Raw genomic sequence first — 22,028 nt, forward strand, 5'->3', positions numbered from 1 at the left:
TCACTTCCTTCTGCAATGCGGGCTGACCCCTGGACCCTTTGTCCATCTTTCCAGATATTCCCCCTCCCCCATGGTGCTCTCCCACCCTCCGACCGTGGAAATGTCCCCGGAGCTGTGTCCCATCCGCTGGGTATTTGGATGTTGCATGTGGTGTTGCTCCCGCCGTGTTCAAGCACAGTGACCAAGCATCAAGGTGTGATTGGGATGCAAGGCATTGACTCCCACATGCTACATGGCCCGCCCACCCATGGGGCTCTACGTGGCATAGCAATAGCCTTCAGTCACACGGCCAGAGGCCTCGGAATTCAGTGTGCGTTATAGGGGATCGTTGGGGCAGATGGTCAGGGACAAGGGTTGCCTCCAGAATGAGTAAATGATCCAGGGATTGGCATGGTTGCCCCCCCCCCCCCCGCGCATCCCCACCCCCCCAGGACGGGGCACCCCTGGGGAGGGTCACCCACCCCTAGCTGAGGGTCATCCATCCCCCCCCACTGAGCAATGGTGTGGCAAGCCCAGCGCTCCCGGGCTCTTTGCCTGTGAGCAAAGATAGCTACTCACCTCCTCGACTGCCCACAGGAGTACTAATCAGCGCCAGCGCGAACACTGACTGCGGAGGCCGCTGAATGATGGGAGACCATTGGACATGGGGTCCCTCGCATTAATTTTATGGAAATTGGACTTGACTGGTGATAATTGGTTTCTTGCTACACTACGGCAAGATTCCAATTTCGCCTATGGGAGCGGGACAGTTGCAAACTGCCTCCTGGCGCGGATCTCGTTTTTGGCCTCTCCTGCTATTAACCGGCCTCGTTCTGCTTGAGCGAGAGCATAACGAGGTCGCAGAATTGCGCCTTGAGTTATCCCAGTCCCAGCAAGTGGCTATGGAGGTGGGGCTGCCAGGAAATTTGTAAAGATGCACGTGAGATTGGCTCATGGCTGTGTTCCCTCCTCCGTGCACATTCCCTGGACGTGGACTAGAGTGCTCCCGATAAACCAATCAAGATTGGCAAAAAAAATCACTTACCTGCAATTTTCCATGCCAGAGGTGATTTTTCCTGGGTCACATGTGGCCCCTGGTTGTGTCAGGAATCTGACAATTCATCAGAGGTGGCTTGTCAGTTGGAAGGGGGGGGGGGGGGGGGGGGGGGGGTGGGGGGGGGGGGTCAGTGCTGTGACTCATCGGAGGTTTTCAGTTTATTTGTCAGCAGTAATTCACAAAGGGGATCTATGCCCAGACAAGAGGCCTTCCGCTACTCCATGGCAACTGATGACACCGCTCTTGTTTCCCTCTGACTAAAAGTGCCTCCACATCAATGCCGCTGCTCCTGTTAATGAGCGGGGATTTCCCACACTGGGAAGGCAACCAAAGGTCATCTCCACGAGCCTCACGGATTGGACCATGCAACGCTGGAACCCTGCCACCTTCCCTAATTGAGTGGGGCACCTGGAGGTAGCTTCTGAATTGACCGCTTCTGGAAGGATGGTGTCCAATGAATCGTCACTGCCACTTCCAAGTTCAGAATCTGGAATTCATTCCGATGTCTGGATTGGCACTTGTAGCAAAATTCAACCTCAGAAACTTTTGTCAGTTCCAGGGAATAATAACAAAGAATGGGGGCTGTTTTGCCATCATTGCAGCTGCAAAATCTTGGACAGTATATCGAACCACGTAAATAAAAAATGCTCTCTCTATTTGACTCACCTCAGTGCCAGCAGAGGGGATTGAGTAATAATATCTGTGCAAAAAAAAATATGCTGAATTATAGCATTAATCTGAATTTTTACAACATTTAACTCCATCCCTCAGCTTGCATACCCTACTGAAATTGCAACCCTTGCCAATAGCACTGTACCCCAAAGCCAGCATGACATTGCTCTAATGAGAGGCAAAGACTGGATAACACAACCCATACCCAGAAAGTGGATTCAACCGGACTGTAGCAGCAAGTTCCATGTGCTACAGCTGGTGCTATCAGCTCACCTTCTGATTGCTCATCACTGAACTAATTGTGATTTTTATGTCTCCAAATTTTTGTTCATGAACTCTTGATAATTATCTCTTGATGGAATAGGCAACTGTACGATGAACTCTACTAACTTAAATTGCTTTATGACATGCTTCGTGGATTTGCAGAAATGTGATTGAAAGCCTAATGGTTTACAGTTGATCATTTAATTACATTCACTATAATTGATGTTCTGGAGGATAACTTCCTTATGCCAAGAATATTGACCAGTTGCGGAAGTGCTTTATAAGGCGCTTAAGGAAGCATTTTTATGGTTTAATCAATTTTTATAGAGTGATGAAGAAAGAACTTTTATTTATCTAGCACCTTTCGCAACCTCAGAAAATCTCAAGTGCTTTGTAGTCAAGGATAATGATTTAAAATGTGGTCAGCCAGCACATGATCGTCTTTGAAATTGTTCTGGGTGTGCTTTAACCACTACGTTGCACCCGGCACGGATTGGGGCACGCCGGTGAATAGCGGGAAAGGCTAAAATTGAGATTTGCACCGTGTGGAAACCAGTTTGCAATTCACCCAGCCCGCTCCCAATGGCGAGTTCCGGATCTCGCCCAAAAATGGTGAGCATTTCATTGACCCGAATTTGGATGCATTTCGATCTCATTAGCGAGATTGAAGTTGAATGCAGCAGCCTGTAGGGAATTAGCCGACTCCCCAGTGGGAAGTCACGGGGAAATTGTTTAGCACTCCTTTTTAAAAATGTGAAGCTGGCGTAATGGCTGCTGAGGGGAAGTGAGGAGGTGAGTAGACATTTCTATTTTCTGGCATGCGGCTCAAAGGCACCGGTGCTACTGCCCCAGTGCTCGGGGATTTCGGGGGGGGGGGGGGACCTTTCGAGGGTCATGCTTGGTCGGGGTATTGAAGCATTCTAGATTGGGGGTCTCCCCTGGGCTATGGTATGAGGGCCTATGCGTCTATGGGACATCCTTAAATATTGTGGAGACCCATAACAGGGGCAACCACAGCGGCAGTCTGTCTGTCCTAACAAACACTTCCAGAACAAAGCCCTGCTACAGCTTCTATCCTGAAAGTCAACTCCCTTTGACTGTGAGCAGCTTCACAGCTGAAGGCTATTTTAAATGAGGAACTAGCCTTGTTTGTTGTGACAGCACTTCATACTCCTCAAATCTCAATCTTCGAATGCACATGTACTATGCCTCAGAGGATGATTAGTACATTGCCTGTCAAGCAGGCTTTGATGCCTGAACAGTGTGCCTGAACTCTAGGAGTGTCAGCACCACAGAGGCAGCTGCCAACAATCAAACAGTAAAGAACAGGGCTTTAGCTCTCGGGATCTTCTCACGGTCAAAGGGTAATTATGTGGATCAGGGGAGGGCACCTGAGCACAGTCTCCCTAATGTTCCTGGCAGCGGTCTGGGATCTAGGGCCTCCTGATGTGACTGGGAGTGAATGCGCAGAGCAAGATTTGCCAGCACACATGGTCACCAAAAGACTTTTAACTCCAGATTTTTATTGAATTCAAATTTCACCATCTGCAGTGGCAGGATTTGAACCTGGGTCCTCAGAGCATTATCCTGGGTCTCTGGTTTACTAATCCAGTGTCAATACCACTATGCCACGACCTACCCATCCTGTGCCACATCCTCGCAGACTTGGTACCCTGTGGACGTCACTGCTCCCGGTGGCCGTGAATGTCACCGCAGCCCTCAACATTTATGCCACTGGGTCAATCCACGGCTTGAGCGGGTACCTGTGTGGTATTTTGCAATCTACAACCCACAGGTGCATCCGGGAGATGACGAATGCCCTGTATGCCCAGGCGTCCAACCATATCACCTTCAACCTGGACTAGGTCCACCAAGGTGCCAGGGCTGAAGGATTAGTTGCCACCATTGGGATGCCTCAGTTCCAGAGGGCCATAAATGGCATGCATGTCGCCCTGTGAGCATTGGCGCATCAGGCGCCAGTGTATTACCAGGAAGGGGCTCTACTCTCTGAAAACTCAGATTATGTGAGCTCATTACCTCCATATCATGCACGTGTGTGCCTGCTACCCTTGAATATGTATGACAGCTACATCCTCGGGCACTCGGAGATTCCCGGTGTCTTCGAGGACCACCACTGGAAGATGAGTTGGTTCGTGGGGGACAAGCGATCCCTGCTAAGGCCATTGCTGATGATGCCGGTGTGGAGGCCTGAGTCCGATGCAGAGACTGATTATAATGAGGCTGACGTTGGCACCCATGCTGTCTTTGAGCGGTGCATCAGACTGCTGAAAATGCGGTTCCGATGCCTGCACCGCTCTGGTGATGCCCTCCAATACACCCTCCAGAGGGTTCCCCGCTTTGTGGTGGTGTGCTGTGCCCTCCACAAACTGGCACAGCAGCGGGACAGATGCAGGAGGAGGAGGAAGGACATTTGGCCTTGTCTGAGGAGGAGGCGGTGGACTTAGAGGGGCTGGAGGACGAGCCCAAGGAGGGGCCAGTGTATGGAGGGCAAGGTGGTGGCAAGGGTCCGAATGCCTGATGGACCAGGGAGGCCCTCATCGTTTTCAGATTCTCATAGGACGAGGCTCTATCCATCACTGCATCTCTCCCAATTCACCCCATTTCCCTCCCCCCAATTGCCCTCTCCTCCAAATCCCCAGTCCACCCTCCCTCAATCCCCCTTCCCCTCTACCATCCCTCTCCAATTTAGAATCCATACAGTGCTGAAGGAGACCAGTTGGCCCATCGAGTCTGTGCTGATCCTTGGAAAGAACACCCTACTTAAGCCCACAACTCTGCCCTGTCCCTCTACCCCAGTAACCATACCTAACCTTCTGAACACTAAGTGGCAATTTAGAATGGCCAATCCACCTAACCTGAACATCTTTGGACTTCCCCCCCCCATTTCTCTGCTTCCCAATTCCCCCCCCCCCCATTTTTCTTCCACCCTCCAAATCCTGCCTCTGCCCATTTCTCTCCTACCCCTGCCCCCCCCCATCTCCACTTCCATTTACCTCCCTCCCCCAATCTCCCATCCCCCTCCCCCAAATCTCTCTCTTGCTCCCCCTTCCTCATCCCTCCATCACACTGCTCCCTTGGAGCACACTGTTCCAGTTAATGAGGGACATGTCACAGATGCAGCTGGCATTGGTTGAGGGGGGGGGGGGGGAGTTGAAGTTATGGACACAGCCTCGTCCTCCAAGGGTCTGTGTAACATCACTCCAGGGTGATAGGCCTGTGTTGACACTGTCAGCGGGCCGATATACTCGCTGTTAGGTTCACTTTGGTGTTCCTCAGTTTCTGCAAAAGTCTGACTCCTGTCTTTGACAGCATGCTCACGCCCGACCACTGTGGGGAGGGTGGGGAGAGGGCGGGGGGAGTGGAGGCAACAGTGGGTGGGGGTGCAGACAGGCCCGCTGTGAACTCCAGAGTTTAAAAGCAGCTCCCTCTTGTTAGTGGTGAGAAGCTGAGGGGAAGGTCAGGCGAATCAGGCGGTGAGGAAGCCAGTAATGTCGAGAATCGCATGGGGGCTCAATTTTGGCACTAAGTGCCGTTGAATACAGGGCACTATCTCGCCAGTGTGGCCATCGAGAAACACCCAGACAGATGCGTGCAAAATGACTCTTTGAAAATTTTCCGTTGAATTGCACCCATTATATAAATGAAATATAATGCCCACTTATTAGGGCTGGTTTAGCACAGTGGGCGAAACAGTTGGCTTGTGAGGCAGAACAAGGCCAGCAGCGCGAGTTCAATTCCCGTACCAGCCTCCCCGGACAGGCGCCGGAATGTGGCGATGAGGGGCTTTTCACAGTAACTTCATTGAAGCCTACTCGTGATAATAAGCAATTATTATTACCAGTTAGATTGATCAATTTGACTGAGGTTATATGTACTTTATTATGTTTTCTGTATAATTATCTGGTTGAAACTGCCAATTAAGATGCAACAGTGTATCTCAGCGGAGGTTGAATTAATAATTCTAAAGTAGAAGCGTTTTCCTTTTTTGAAGTTGCGTCTCACGTGGATCATTTTTTGTTTGGAGATTTGCAGAGCGATGGATTGTACTACCACAAGGTATATTATTCATGAAATTCAGCAGCACGGCAGTGAGGGATTGGGAGAGTGGGAGGTTGTTGGGAGGATTGTTAAAGAGGTTCTCAAAGATTGCTTCAATGTGGTGACAACAACTCACCTGAAGGCAGCACAAAGACAATTTAGAATCATCTCCAGTCAATTAACAGTGATTTTCGGATGGAAGTGAGATTTTACAGGCAGGGCTCAATCCCCTTTGCGTCTGCATGCAAAGCACTAGGTTGAAGCATCATTATAAATAAACTAAATCTACCGCTTTAAAGATGCAAATTAGGAAGCCCAAGGTTCACTGCAGGAAGATGTTTTAAGTAGGTATGTTTGGGTGTGGATTTCTTATTGGATAACCCTTGCAGAGTGCAAAGGGTTTGCAAACCCTTGCAAAGAACCCTTTGTTCTGAGGTAGTACTGAATCAGAAGGGTGTATGTTTAAGTGGCAATAAGAGCATGTGCAGACTCCTATCCACCAAATGCAAGGCACAGATCAGGATTCTGATAGAATACTTTTCACTTGTTTGGTTAAGTGTGAATCCTACAACACTAAAGAAACTTGAGGCCATCTAGGAAAGCAGCCCATTTGAATGGCAAACTATTTACCACCTGAAACATCCACTTCCTTCACCCCCAGTGCACAGTGGCAGCAGTGTGTACCATTTACAAAGTGCTTGCAGCAAATCGCCAAGCCTCCTTCGACATCACCTTCTGTAACTCTTAGAAGGACTCATAATTAAAGACCCCTCCCACCCGGCCTACTCACTCTTCCAACTTCCCCCATCGGGCAGGAGATACAAAAGTCTGAGAACACGCATGAACAGACTCAAAAACAGCTTCTTCCCCGCTGTTACCAGACTCCTAAACAACTCTCCATGGACTGACCTGATTAACACTACACCCCTATATGCTACAGGAAGAGAGAGAAGTGGCAGAGGCAGCTGATCAGATGTCCTAATTCTCAGTGCCAAAGAAATTAGAGTTCCTCTTAGAATTGAGGGTAGAAGAGGCAGCAAAAAAGGGTTGAAGAAAACAGACTTTTAAAATTTGCTCATGGGATGTGGACGTCGCAGGCTGGGCAAACATTTTTGCCCTGCCCTTTGAGAAGGTGGTGGTGAGCTGCCTTCTTGAATAACTGCAGTCCATTTCATGTAAGACCATCCTCAGTGCTGTTAGGGAGAGATCTCCAGGATTTTGACCTATTTGCCCTATTATGTGTTTTCTTTTATTTCCTTTTCTGTATATTGTGTACCCTTTGTTGCCCTATCATGTTGCCCTTTTATTTCCTTTTCTCTTCATGTACTTAATGGTCTGTTGAGCTGCTCGCAGAAAAATACTTTTCACTGCACCTTAGTACACGTGACAATAAATGTGGCGCTAACAATTGCACACAAAGACTCGAATCGGTACAAGAGAGGCTTTATTACAGTGCGATGTATTCCTTCGGCGGCAGCTGTAGAATGGCATCTCAGGGAAACTTATGAATATTTGTACTGCTCCCTGTGGGTGGAGCTAGCCGGCAGGGGCTTACCGGAAAACCTGTAATACAGGTACTGTCATACATCCCCTAATGCAAGCACACACATATATACAGTGGTAGATCAGCACAATAAACAAAATCCAAAATCCAAAGAGCAGCTGATGCAACGGTAAACCAACATCTGCATGTTTTGCTCCAAGTTACAGATCCCTGCTTTCAAACCACATCACTGTTCCTTAACTGCCTCTGGGTCAAAAACCTGGAACTTCCTGCCTCACAGGTCTGTAGATGTGCCTACATGACATGGACTGCTGCGGTTCAAGAATGAAGCTGAACACAATCTTCTCAAAGGGAATTAGAGATGGGCACTAAATGTTGGCCCAATCAGCAATGCCATATCGCTTGATTGGATAAAAGAAAGTCACTTGAAAATGTCCTTCTAAAATCCAAACTGTTTCAGCTTTGAGATCCATTTACCATAACATTTGTACAGCTACTGATCTGCTCAATCACACACTTAACTGTAGGGAACCTTTGGACCCTGGTACCCACTAAATGCATTACTCCCTCAGCATCGTTATTCCCCTGATATGGCCCTCACCCCTGCTTTTCTAAGTCCAAGGGACCCAGACTGAAGCATATATGAAAGAAGATAAATTTAATAATTCATCACCAGTCTGGCTGGACCACAAAAAACAGTCTTGGGTCCTGCTCTCCTCTGTCCAAACTGATCACTATTTCAGGATCACCTCGCAAGCTTTAAATTGGAAAAGGGAGCCAGTGTCATAGTCCTCTCGAACAAGAAACCAGGGCTGCTGACATAACAGCTGATGTCACCCACAACACAGCTGTGTGGAGCAGACGGTACCAAACTCCCGGTGAAAGGTGTTTTGCAGGCACCATTCAGGTACAAAGACAAAAGAATACGAGTGACCCTGTTCATCAGTCACAATCACGAATCTTCCCTTTTAAATCAAAAAGCCTGTGTTAAACTTAACTTAATGCAGAAAATTGACGAGTCAACCAGCAAGGGCCTCGTTCAAAATTTTTAAACTCTGTGGGCTAGACTGCTAGTTTGTGATGCAGAACAAGGTCAGCAGCACGGGTTCAATTCCCGTACCAGCTGAGAATTCTGAATTCTCCCTCCGTGTACCCGAACAGGCGCCGGAATGTGGCGTCTAGGGGCTTTTCACAGTAACTTCATTGCAGTGTTAATGGAAGCCTATTTGTGACACTAAAGATTATTTATTTACTTAAAAGGAGTTCTAAAAATTCTTTACCGGATTGGGGCAGCTGAGAAGCACATAAGGGATTACACTGAGCGAGGATGTTAAGCCCATCTGTCTGTTCGCGCCATGAAAAATTGCCCCATCCACTCATGAAGCAAGTGCAGCAACAGCCTGTATGAGATGACTAAAATGAGTGACATCTTCCCCGCCATTCAGCTAACCATATGCTGTTCCAGGATGGTCCCAGTCCCAAAACCAGATGGGCCGCTCCGTATCCGTGCTGACTTGACATAGCTCAATTAAACCACCTGATGTCCTTGGTGGACGACTGCCTGGCCAAGCTCTAAAACCACAGTCCTTCCAAAGATTGACACTAACAGTGGCTTTTGATTACTTCCACAAGGTGAAAAGTCCAGATTGCTGACCACATTCATCACCCATTTTGACAGATTCTGCTTTAACTGCTTACCATTCAGAATCACCTCTGCACCAGAGACCTCTCTACGTACAATGTCGGCCATTTTGCAAAGCCTAGAGGATGTTGTCTGCCATATGGTCCACAGCACTGCAGTGGAAGAACATGACATTGGTCCCAGAATGTTAGAAGGAAGCAGGACTGATACTGAATGAAACATACAAATTCTCCAAGACCTCTATTTGGTTCGTCTTCAACAAAGGCATCACAATTGACCCACAGAAAATAAACACTGACAGCGAGTTCCCAAATCCATCCTTGATTCGGGACCTTCAGAGATGCCTGGGTAGGGCAAACCAGTTGGCAAGATTTTACCTAATCCGGCACAGGTCACAGAACCCCTGTGGCATCTTATCAAGAATGATCAGGCATGGACTGAGGCACACACCAAGAACACGTCTTTGTTGTAACAAAACCATGCTGCTCTCAGGCAACATCCTGGCCCACAAGCAGCTGTCTGTTCCCATTGCCACTGTAGCAGATGCTTTGTCCATGGGCCATGGAGCTGTCTCCGTTCAAGAACAACTGGATGGATTTCACAGGCCATTGTAGTACCCATCCAGAGGACTGTCAGGTACGATTGAGAAAGAAGGACTTGCAGTTAAGTGGGTGCGTGAGAAGTTTTTAGACTACATTATTGGCCAAAGGTTCATCATTGAAACAGTCCGTAAGCCTCTGGTTCCACTGCTAAATGAGATAGAACTGGAAAATGTGCCTGCCAAATCCAGAGATTCTGTCAATGCCTCATGAGGTCCAAATACGAGATGGTATTGGCTTTGGGGAAAAGAACTAACAGTGGATGCACTTCCCAGAGCCACAGTCGACCTTCCAACACAGCAGATATCAACCTGCTCAAGGAGCTTGATTGATAATCATCATTGGTGAGGAGATAACTCCCGGCCACCACAGGAAAACGCGAAGCAAATCCACCAGGAACAAAGGCGAGATGAGGATTGAGCTCTCATCTACCATTACTGCCACCAAGCAGAGAGACCGAACGGCAGTATCATGAAGACTTGGTTTGAACAGCAGAAGCTCTTTACCGTCATTGATGATCTGCTGGTATACAACAAGTGGCTGGTCATTCCAGCCTCCCTCCGCAGAGAATATGAAGAAAATACACCAGGTCACTCGAGCATTACCAAATTCAGGGCTCGGGCCCATTCCACAGAGTAGTGACTCGGCATTTCAAGGGCAATTGAGGACATGATAGTGAACTGCCAGGGATGTGTGCTACATAAGCAGAATCAGAGGGAGTCCCTTATCCCCCACTGTTCTCAACCAGGCGTGGGGGGGGGTTGATCCTCTATTTCTTCTGCAATGGCAGCGGCTCGTTTAGCACACTGGGCTAAATCGCTGGTTTTTAAAGCAGACCAAGGCAGGCCAGCAGCATGGTTCAATTCCCGTACTAGCCTCCCCGAACAGGCGCTGGAATGTGGCGACTAGGGGCTTTTCAAAGTAATTTCATTGAAGCCTACTCATGACAAGAAGCAATTTTCATTTCATTTCATTTCATGGCAGGTGGTCTACATCTCCCAATAGATTGAGGGGAGTAATTGTCCACAATAACCACAGAGGCAGTAGAGCATTGAAGAAGACGTTCGCAAGCCATGGAATCCCAGACTGGATAGTATCGGATAATGGCCCACAATTTATAAAAGAATACTTTGCCCAATTTCTCATAACTTACTGCTTCCAGCACCATACCTGCTCCCCAAGACACCCACAGCCAACCGGGAAAAACTAATAGCCAAACTGACAGCCAGATTACCAAAGCATCCAAGACAGAGGAGCAGCCCTATAGGCAGAAGCAAACTTCCATCTACAACAAAAGGTACCACACCAAACCCCTACCACATTTACGAAAGGATGACAAGGTCTGAATTAAGGACCTGGGGAGAGAGGGCTTTATTGTCTGGAGAGATGGTGACCAGCCATGATCATACCTTTTCAGAGAGGACCTGAAAGAACTATAATGCCTCCAGATCACTTGAACCTGTGAACAAAGAGCCTTGAGTGAGGGAGGGTGGGGGTGGGGGGAGGGGAAGGAGGAGTAGATGAGATAATGTAAATATCTGGGGCAAACATGATTGCTTTGTAAATACATTGGATAAAGATTTGGGGGGGTGTTGTAGTATAATGGTCTGACACTGAAAGTAATAGGGCGCGAATCTCCGCTCCCCAGGCTGGGTGGGAGAATCGTGGGAGGGCCGTTCTGGCACCCCCCGCGATTCTCCCACCCCGCACCCCCAAAATTCAGAGAATTTTTCATGGCCACCCATGATTCTCTGGCCCGGATGGGCCGAGCGGCCTGCCGTTCCCGACCTGTTCACGCCGGCGGCAACCACACCTGGTCGCTGCCGGTGTGAACATATCGCGAAAGGTGAGTTTGGGGCCTATGGGGGGCAGAGAGGGGATTGACGGCCGTGCTCGGGAGAGGACCGGCCCGCGATCGGTGCCCACCGATCTTCGGGCCGGCGTCTCCAAGAGACGCACTCTTTCCCCTCTGCCGCCCCGCAAGAGCAAGCAGCCAACTCTTGTGGGGTAGCGGAGGGGAAGACGGCAACCACGCATGCGTGGGTTGGCGCCGGCCAACCTGCGCATGTGTGGCTGACGTCATTAGGCGTCGCCGGCCGCGTCATTCTCGGCCCGGCGGCCGAGTTCTCTGCAACGCCGCTCCTAGCCCCCCAGGGGGGGGAGAATAGGGCGCGAGGAGCGGCCTCCGACGCCGTTGTGAAACACTCCGGGTTTCATGACGACGTCGGCCGTTGCGGAGAATTCCACCCATAATGTGGGACTGTCCGCACTTTTTTTTAGATTACCTTCACACCCATACACTTTTTAAAATCCTTTTTGGGGTTTAGTGGGGGAAATGAGGGAAGGATTCCCGAGCTAATTACCAACCCTGCATTATGGATGCTTCTTCCATAGCCAACACGCTCTGGAATTGGACTTGAAAGCAGAGCTCTTGGCCAGCTGTAGGGGTGATAGCACTGTGCCCCACGGCCTCCCACCCAACTGTGGTGTAAAAGAACACGTGATATGATTCGAAGGGGCATCCTTGGATTGGACAGAGATGTGTGTAGAGGTAAACATAGAGACAGCTCCTAGTTTAGACCTTAATAATAATAATATTTTATTGTCACAAGAATGAAGTTACTGTGAAAAGCCCCTAGTCTGGTTAACTGGTACGGGAATTGAACCCGCGCTGCTGGCCTTATTCTGCATTACAAACCAGCTGTCTAGCCCACTGAGCTGTATATAGTGTAGAATCATAACATGTACAGTGCAGAAGGAGACTATTTGACCCTTCAATGTTTCCACCATCCCTTGGAAATAGTATACGGTATATTTCTAGTATATCGTATATTTCTAGTATAGAGCATATATTGTAACTAGTATAGTGACCAGTAGTTAATAAATACTGTTAAACTATACAAGACTGATATCTTGATGAGACCTACCGAACTACACACATCTTACATCATCCTTGAGATGGGTTACCTAATTAAATATTTATTAGATTTTGTTTAAATTCCAGCCCTTATCTTGCATTGAATAATTCATGCGCTATCCACACACTGAGCGGCATAGTTGCACAGTGGTTAGCACTGCTGCCTCACAGCACCAGGGCCCCTTGTTTGATTCTGGCCTTGGGTGACTGTGCGGAGTCTGCATGTTCTCCCTGTGTCTGCGTGGGTTTCCTTCGAGTGCTTGGGTTTCCACCCACAGTCCAAAGATGTGCAGGTTAGGTGCAGTTACAGGGATAGGGCGGGAGAGTTGGTCTAGGTAGTGTGCTCTTTTCGAGAATTGGTGCAGACTCATTGGGTCAAATGGCCTCCTTCTGCACTCCAGGGATTCTATGGCTTAATGTTTATGTTGCACACCCTTGTGTTTAATTATACTCCATTACACTTTAATTTTGTAAGATCTGTCAGTGTCATTATGTTTATATACAGTAGCCACATGATCACAAAAATGGCAAGCTCCTCATAATTCATTGGATGTCAAATACCAGTCTGGATATATTTAATGATAAGGCGACCAGAACTCCACATGATAGTCACAGAGTTCAAAAATGTGTTTTCTGTGAATAGATTACTGTCCTCCCAGTAATGGTCACACAGTTTCTGAAATGATTGTATCTATTTTGCTGTGTCTCTAATTATTTATAGCTTTAACCCCAGTTCCACCCAGCCTGATAGCAGTGAGGAAACCCTTGCTCGCTGGGAAAATGATTGTCCCACAGCATGGGTCATGTGACCTGGAAGGACAGCTGCTTTCCGCTACAGATTCCAACTTTATCTGACTCTTTCTGCGATATTTATGGGTGCATCTTTAATAGAGGTATATTAATCAAGGAAAACTGGGTGGGGTTTGTCCTCCTTTCGCTGGTTATCTACTGAACGAGATTATAGGTCTTTGGGTAACATCCAGATAAATTGTAACAATCCCAGCAGAGATTTAAAGTGGCATCACCAACATGTTGGTCATTACACTCTACACAATTCAATGGGGTTAATTTTAACTTTGGTGTTCGTGTAAAACGAGTGACGGCAATTCAGCCAAAGTCAACTGAAGTGAAAATCAGGAGAGATATAGGGGGGCGATTCTCCAAAATGGAGCCCAAGTGCTTGCGCTGTCGTGAACGCCATCGCGTTTCACTACAATTAGTAGTGAAAGTAAACCTGGGGGGGGGGGGGGGGGGGGTGAGAGGCCGGCCCGCCGATCGATGGGCCCCAGTCGCGGGTCAGACCCCATCAGAGCCCGCCCCCCCCCGGTGAAGGATCGCTTTTCCCCGCCCCCTGACCCTTCGCGCAGAGTTCCCGCCGGCATCGACCAGGGGTGAACGCCAGCGGGACTCTGTCGTATCCGCGCGGCCGCTCGGCCCATCTGAGACGGAGAATCGGCGGCCCCGCCGATTCAAGCGGCCAGCGCCGCGTCAAACGCGCCGGCGTAAATGCCGCCGATTCTCCATACCTTGGAGAATCGCACACCAGCATCGGGGCACTGTGGCGCAGTTGCAACGATTCTCTGGCCCGGCGCGGGGCTCGGAGTATCCTCCCCTCACGAGTGGTGGCTGAATCGACATTAGCTTTTGTTACGCTATTGGCTAGTTAAAATTACCTGCAATCTCTCACAAATCCTTTTGAACATAATCTTACACTAGATCCATTTTTAAATTGTCCCATTCGCTGATTTTCTATTCACTAATTGTAGTGTAAGGGTGTTCGGCATAACAAGGGTTAATGTGAGCCTGGAGACAGGACTGCCCACAGTATGGTGTAGAGGGACACATGACGGTAGACAGGAGACAGAGTTGTGTGGAGATACTCGAGTAGAAGTCAGCACATAGTTAGCTCCTAGTCTGGGCTATATTTTGTACATATGGGCGGCACGGTAGCACAGTGGGTAGCACTGTTGCTTCACAGCTCCAGGGTTCCAGGTTCGATTCCCGGTTTGGTTGACTCGATGTGGAGTTTGCACAGTTTCCTCATGTCTGCGTGGGTTTCCTACGGGTGCTCCGGTTTCCTCCCACAGTCCAACAATGTGCAGGTTCGGTGGAATGGCCATGCTAAATTGCCCCATAGTACCCAACGGTTAGTTGGTGTTGCGGGGGAGTGGGTCTAGGTAGGGTGCTCTTTCAGAGGGTTGATGTGGACTTGTTGGGCTGAATGGCCTCCTTCTGCACTGAAGGGATTCTATGATACATTATTGGGCAATGACTTTCTAAAAGGTGGCCTTTGTCATTGAATCCATCTTGCTAGCCTTTTATTTCTTTCAATTCTTTCAGATAAAGTACAAAATAGGAACTAAGGTCTGTGTACTACTGAGTGTTGTTGTTGAGCTATTCTTCTGAATTCCTCCGCTAGAACCCAAAGTGGGGAAAAAGGATGCACATAGAGGGATGTTATAATGCCTTTGTGGAAGTGGAACTTGAAACTGACATTTGTACTTGTTAAGGTGGGAGGTGGGGGGGGGGGGGGGGGGGGGGGGAACTATTGTTATAACTTTAGTTTTTTTTTGAATATATACTAATTCAACGTGTTTCTTGTTTTTGTAGTTTTGTGTATTTCTGTTCTACCAATCTAGATTGAGCCGGATATCTGGGCCCAATTTATGTTTTCAAATGTTTAATAGTCAAGCTCAAAGGGCAAGGCTGAATCTTTTAAATACAGGTTCTCACATGTCAAATGTTCTCTCGATATGTGTGGACATTTGGGGGCAATAAAAGACCCAGCGATGGCACAAAATTCACATTCCACCTGACTCCTTGCCAGCTCTGTATTGGAGGGGGTACTTTTAACAGACTACCTGCATTCACGCCACCCGCACTCAGGTAGCAGTGTGACAGGCCTGGGAAGAGCCAAGGCCAGAGAAGCGCGAAAGGAGCAGGCTGGGGGGCCCCGAGAACAGTCGGTGTCATATATCCCGAGAAGAGCAGAGATCGCAGGGCCCCACGAAAAACCGGGACCGCAGGGACACGAGAAAAGCCGGGACTGCGGAGACCCCGAGATTAGCCAGAACCACAGGGGCTCGAGAAAATCTGGGACTGCGGAGGCCCCTGATGTGTTATCTGTGTTGGTCTAACATCGACTGCAACTAGATGCAGTGAAACGAGAAACAGGCTTCCGACACAGGAGATGGTCCAACACTGTTTTATTGAACCTGCTGATTGCTGTACATAATCTGCTGTGGGTTGACACTCTATTAACCTAACTGATAACCTTCTACTGGCTTGACCAGACTAGCTCTCTATCACATGGTGATGACGTTCACTGGTTTGTGCACTGTGACTATCTCCTTAGCCATGTCCTGTGAGAGAGGGAGAGCCTTAATGCCCTGTGGGCTTTATAGTGGTGGTGTCCTGTCTGGTGATTGGTTGTTCTGTGTCGTGTGTGTTCATTGGTTATCCTGTGTGTCAATCACTGCCTGTCTGCATCTCACGATATACATGAGTGCATATTATGACATCTCCCCTTTTTAAAATAAATTTTGGAATGTGGCAGTATATACATGCATAACTATGTACAAGTGGGGAATTAATGAACATATGTACATGGGAAGGTGTCTATCGTGCAGATACAGAACACGGAGCAAACAGAACAAAATTTACAAGATTTACGTCCATAGATTCAGTCTTTGTGGTGGGCGATGAATTCTTGTCGATCGCCGCAGAGGTGGAGGGGGGCACGCCGGCACTTGGACAGGCAGGATGGCTGCCATCTCAGTGGCCTGGTGGACAGGCGGGAGCGCTGCCAGATCGGTGGCCTCGTGGTGCAAGACGTCCGGAGGAGGCATGGTGACATGCGGAGAAGTGTGGTCGGGTGATGGGTAGGGAACTTTAAGCAGCGTTCTCCTGTTGCGCCGTAAAATGGAGCCATCAGCCATTTGGACAGCGAAAGACCTGGGAGCAGCCTGTCTGACGACAACAGCTGGGGCTGACCAACCTCCCTCAGGCAGCTGAACGCGAACAACATCGTCTGGAGCCAGCGCAGGCAGATCCGTGGCATGAGCATCATACGTGATATTTTGCTGGTCCCTGGATCGCTGCACGTTCTGCAGCACCGTGAGGTGGTCAAGGTCTGGAACATGGATGGCTGGAACAGTCGTCCTCAGGTTGCGGTTCATGAGCAACTGCGCCGGAGACAAACCAGTCGACAGAGGGGATGCCCTGTATGCCAATAGCGCCAGGTTGAAATCCAAGGATGAGTCTGCAGCCTTGCAAGCAACCGCTTGACAATATGGACCCCTTTCTCAGCCTTCCCATTTGATTAAGGGTAATGGGGAGTGGATGTGATATGACTAAAGTGGTAAGATCGTGCAAAGTCGGACCACTCTTGGCTGTAGAAACATGGACCGTTGTCACTCATTACCGTGAGTGGTATCCCATGCCTGGCAAATGTCTCTTTGCAGGCTTTGATGATGGACTTGGACGTGAGGTCCGACAGTTTCACCACTTCCGGGTAGCTGGAGAAGTAGTTGACCAGGAGCACGTAATCACGCCCATTGGCGTGAAAGAGGTCTTTACCCACCTTGGACCACGGAGAGGTCATGATCTCATGCAGTTGCAGAGTTTCCTTGGGCTGAGCCAGTTGAAACTTCTGGCATGTTGTACAGTTGAGGACCATGTTGGCCAGTAAACTGCCTGCCGATCTCTGCGTCGACACTTCTCGACACACAGGTGACCCTCATGGATCTGTCTGAGCACCATGTTTTGCATGCTTTGGGGAATGACGATTCTATCTAGTTTAAGAAGGATCCCCTCAACAACCATCAGCTTGACCTTAACGTTGAAGAACTGGGGGCACTGCCCCTTTTGCCAGCCATGGGCGAGGTGCTTCATCACGCGCTGCAGTAGGAGATCTTTGGCAGTTTCTTCGCGTATTTGGACAACTCGTTCATCAGTAGCTGGGAGGTTGCTGACACACAACTGCACCTGTGCTTCAATGTGGCGAATGAAGTCTCCTTGTTCACACGGCGTGGTGATGGATCGGGATAGGGCATCCGTGATGATCAGCTCCTTACCCGGTGTGTAGACGAGTTCGAAGTCATATCGGTGGAGACGAAGAAGAATTCGCTACAGCCGAGGTGTTATGTCATTTAAATCCTTCTGGATTATGTGGACTAAAGGCCTGTGGTCTGTTTCCACCGTGGACTTTGGCAGGCAGTATACGTAGTCATAAAACGTGGCTATGCCTGTCAGGAAACCCAAGCACTCCTTTTCGATCTGGGCACGCTGTTGTTCGGTCGGAGTCATGGCCCTGGAGGCGTATGCCACTGGAGCCCAGGATGAAGAGTCGTCTCGCTGGAGGAGCACCGTCCCAATGCCATCCTGGCTTGCGTCTGTGGATATCTTGGTATCCATGGTTGGGTCAAAGAATGCCAGTACTGGGGCTGTGGTGAGCTTCGCCTTCAGCTCAAGCCATTCCGCTTGATGTGCGGGAATCCACTGGAACACTGTCGACTTTTTTACGCGGCGCCGGAGGGCTGCGGTGTGGGATGCCATGTTGGGAATGAATTTCCCGAGAAAATTCACCATCCTGAGGAAACGGAGGACCGCCTTTTTGTCCTCTGGGGTCTTCATGGCATTGATTGCCAGCACCTTGTCAGCGTCAGTTTGCACACCCTGCTGTGAAATATGGTCACCCAGAAACTTGATAGCGGACCTACCAAATGAGCATTTGGCCCTGTTGGGCTGGAGGCAGTTTTCATGAATCCTCTGGAAAACTTGTTTGAGATGAGTGATGTGATCCTCGGGCGTCATGGACCAGATGATCACGTCATCTACATAGACTCGCACCCCCTCGATGCCCTCCATTATTTGCTCCATTATGCGATGAAATACTTCGGAAGCTGATATGATACCAAAAGGCATGCGGTTGTAGCAATATCTGCCGAACGGAGTGTTAAACGTGCACAGCTTACGACTGGACTCGCCCAGCTGTATCTGCCGGAACCCATGGGAGGGGTCCAGTTGGTAAAGAATTTGGCATGAGCCATCTCACAGGCTAACTCTTCACGTGTTGGGATCGGGTAGTGCTCGCGCATGATGTTGCCATTCAAGTCTTTGGGATCAATGCAAATGCAGAGTTCACCAGACGGCTTCTTTTTTTTTCTTCTTTTTTTAATAAATTTAGAGTAATCAATTATTTTTTCCAATTAAGGGTCAATTTAGCATGGCCAATCTATCTATCCTGCACATCTTTGGGTTGTGGGGGTGAAACCCACGCAGACACGGGTAGAATGTGCAAACTCCACACGGACAATGACCCAGGGCCGGGATTCGAACCTGGGTCCTCAGCGCCGTAGGCAGCAATGCTAACCATTGTGCCAATGTGCTGCCCCTCCAGACGGCTTCTTGGCGCAGACCATTGAGCTGACCTAGTCTGTCGGTTCTGTGACCTTTGAGATGATACCCTGGTCTTGGAGCTCTCGTAGCTGCGTTTTCAGGCGATCCTTGAGAGGAGTCGGCACCTGGCGTGGTGCAGGGATGGCATTCGGTTTTAGCAATATCTTGTAACTATATGGGAGTGTGCCCATTCCATCAAACACGTTGTGGTATTGCGTGAGAATGAGGTCTATCTCAGCCTGGAGGTTTACATTGGGTGAGGCAGTCGCCGGTGTCGAGGACATGACATGGATGCGCTGGACCAGATTTAGGAGTTTGCATGCGCGAGCACCGAGCAGGGATGCCTTGTCAGGCCGGACAATCTCGAATCGTAACGTCGCTTTGATTGCCTTGTGAGATACACCTAGCTGACACGATCCACTGGCAGCTATGGCATTGCCATTGTAGTCAAGGAGCTGGCAGGCTGGTGGAAGAATGCTAGGTTGGTCTCGGATGCTGTCGAGGTCCGACTGTGATGTGAGGTTTGTAGATGCGCCAGTGTCCAATTTAAATCGGATGCGAGGCTGGTTAACCATGATGACAGCACACCACTCGTCGTCAGGATCCATAGTGAGGATTGAAAGGTGGTTTGTAGGCATAGTGGAAGTCAGCTCGCACGTGGTGATTATGCCCACCCGATATGGAGACTCGAGGCAGTCAGCATCGGGGTCCGTTGGGCTGTCGTGATCCGAATCCTGCATGCCTTGTTGTACGCAGCGGACATATCTGCGCTGCAGCTGGGATCGCTGGCTGTTGGTCGGTGGAGCAGACCTGCATCAGGCCAAGGCTTTCCACACTGTCGACATCGCCTTCCTATGGCTGGATATTGCCGCTTTGAATGAGCAGAGCCACAATTTGGACACGTCATGACGCTGACGTCAGCGCGTTCTGTGCACCATCGCGCATGCGCAGTGCAGTCAGCCGACGTTCACGCATACGCATCGGGGTCTTCGGCCTCGTTGTTCACCCGGTCGTGGCACGCATGCGTAGGGACCCTGGAAAAGCGTGCGAAACGGCCACCCTCCTCGATGCTCAGGCCTTGCATCTTTGCGATGGCCTACACACTTTCTGCCTCGTGGGAGGCTAGTTTTGCATTTTCTGGCCCCCTGATGCGGGAGTAACGATTCCTGGCATGCTCATGGACAACACACGTTTCGATGGCGGAGGAGAGGGTCAACTGTTTGATTTTGAGGAGCTGCTCCCACAGGGACCCTGAAAACGTCTGATCCCGGATCATGGAATCAGCCGTCGAGTCATAATTACATGACTGCGCTGGGATGCGGAGATGGGTCAAGAAGGACTGAAAAGGTTCATCCTTACCCTGAAGCCTGTGTTGGAAGATGTACCGTTCAAAGCTCTCATTCACCTCAATGTCGCAGTGGTTGTCGAATTTCAGCGGAACCGTCTTGAACTTCGTCTTGTCTTCGCCATCGGCAAACATGAGCGAGTTATAGATGTGGATGGCGTGATCTCCGCAGTCGACAGGAACAGCGCGATCTTTCAGGCATCCGATGCTGCCTCGAGGTCGGAGGCCTCGATATATAGGAGGTTGCCGGAAATCCAGAGTTGCGGAGGAGGTTGGATCTTTTCCATGCCGCTGGATGGCTGCGTGCTGGTCGTTGCAGATTCATTCGGGGTAGGTTCGTTAGAGTTAATAGGTCTCTGGTACCATGATGTGTTATCTGTGTTGGTCAAACATCGACTGCAACTGGATGCAGTGAAATGAGAAACAGGCTTCTGACACAGGTGATGGTCCAACACTGTTTTATTGAACCTGCTGATTGCTGTAAATAATCTGCTGTGGGTTGACACTCTATTAACCTAACTGATAACCTCCTACTAGCTTGACAAGAGTGGATCTCTACCACATGATGATGATGTTCACTGGCTTGTGCACTGTGACTATCTCCTTACCCGTGTCCTGTGAGAGAGGGAGAGCCTTAATGCCCTGTGGGCTTTATAGTGGTGGTGTCCTGTCTGGTGATTGGTTGTTCTGTGTCGTGTGTGTTCATTGGTTATCCTGTGTGTCAATCACTGCCTGTCTGCATCTCATGATATACATGAGTGGATATTATGACAGCCCGAGATTAGCCAGGACCACAGGGGCACGAGAAAATCCGGGACTGCAGAGGCTCCCGAGAAAAGCTGGGGGGGGGGGCTCAGGCTGACTGGATGTTTCCAGTCATTTTCTGCTGAATGGCCTTTGTCGGCCACTTAACTTTTCACTGGCTTCCTCGTTTCTGAGGCCAATTTTCCAACTCTACCATCTTCGGTTTCAGCTCCAACAAGGAACAAAAATTCTGCTCAATGTTTCAAGTCAATGAGCCTTTGTCAGAACTGCTCAGAAACTGTGTCAGAAATATGACTGCCCAACACAGGAGAAAATTCAGGAGAACATTATTTAATTAGAATGAACCTCTAGCTGGGAGGTAAATCCTAAACTCCCTTTATAACTTCTAATTATATAAAGAAAAGAAATGTACTCTTCCTTGAAGACATCCTAACATATTCCCCAACCAATGAAGTTCTTTTGAACTGTAGTCACTGTTTTAAAGCAGAAAATGCATCAGATAATTTCGGCACATAAAACTCCCACAAACAACCAGTTAATCTGTTTTATTGATTTTGGTTACCGGATAATTATTGTCCAGAAGACTAGACAAAACTTCTGGTTCTTCAAACATTGCTGCAAGATATTTTACGTCTACCTTAGGAGAGCTTTAGTTTATTTTGTTTCCGAAAGGCAACACTTCTGACCATATTGCACTCTGTCACTATCACATTAAAACATGTCTGACTAATCTGTTAGAATTCTTTGAGGAGGTAACAGGGAGTTTAGACAAAGGAGAACCAGTGGACGCGATCTATTTAGATTTCCAGAAGCCTTTGACAAGGTG

Source organism: Scyliorhinus canicula, chromosome 3 (assembly GCF_902713615.1).
Source record: "Scyliorhinus canicula chromosome 3, sScyCan1.1, whole genome shotgun sequence".
Taxonomy (NCBI): Eukaryota; Metazoa; Chordata; class Chondrichthyes; order Carcharhiniformes; family Scyliorhinidae; genus Scyliorhinus; species Scyliorhinus canicula.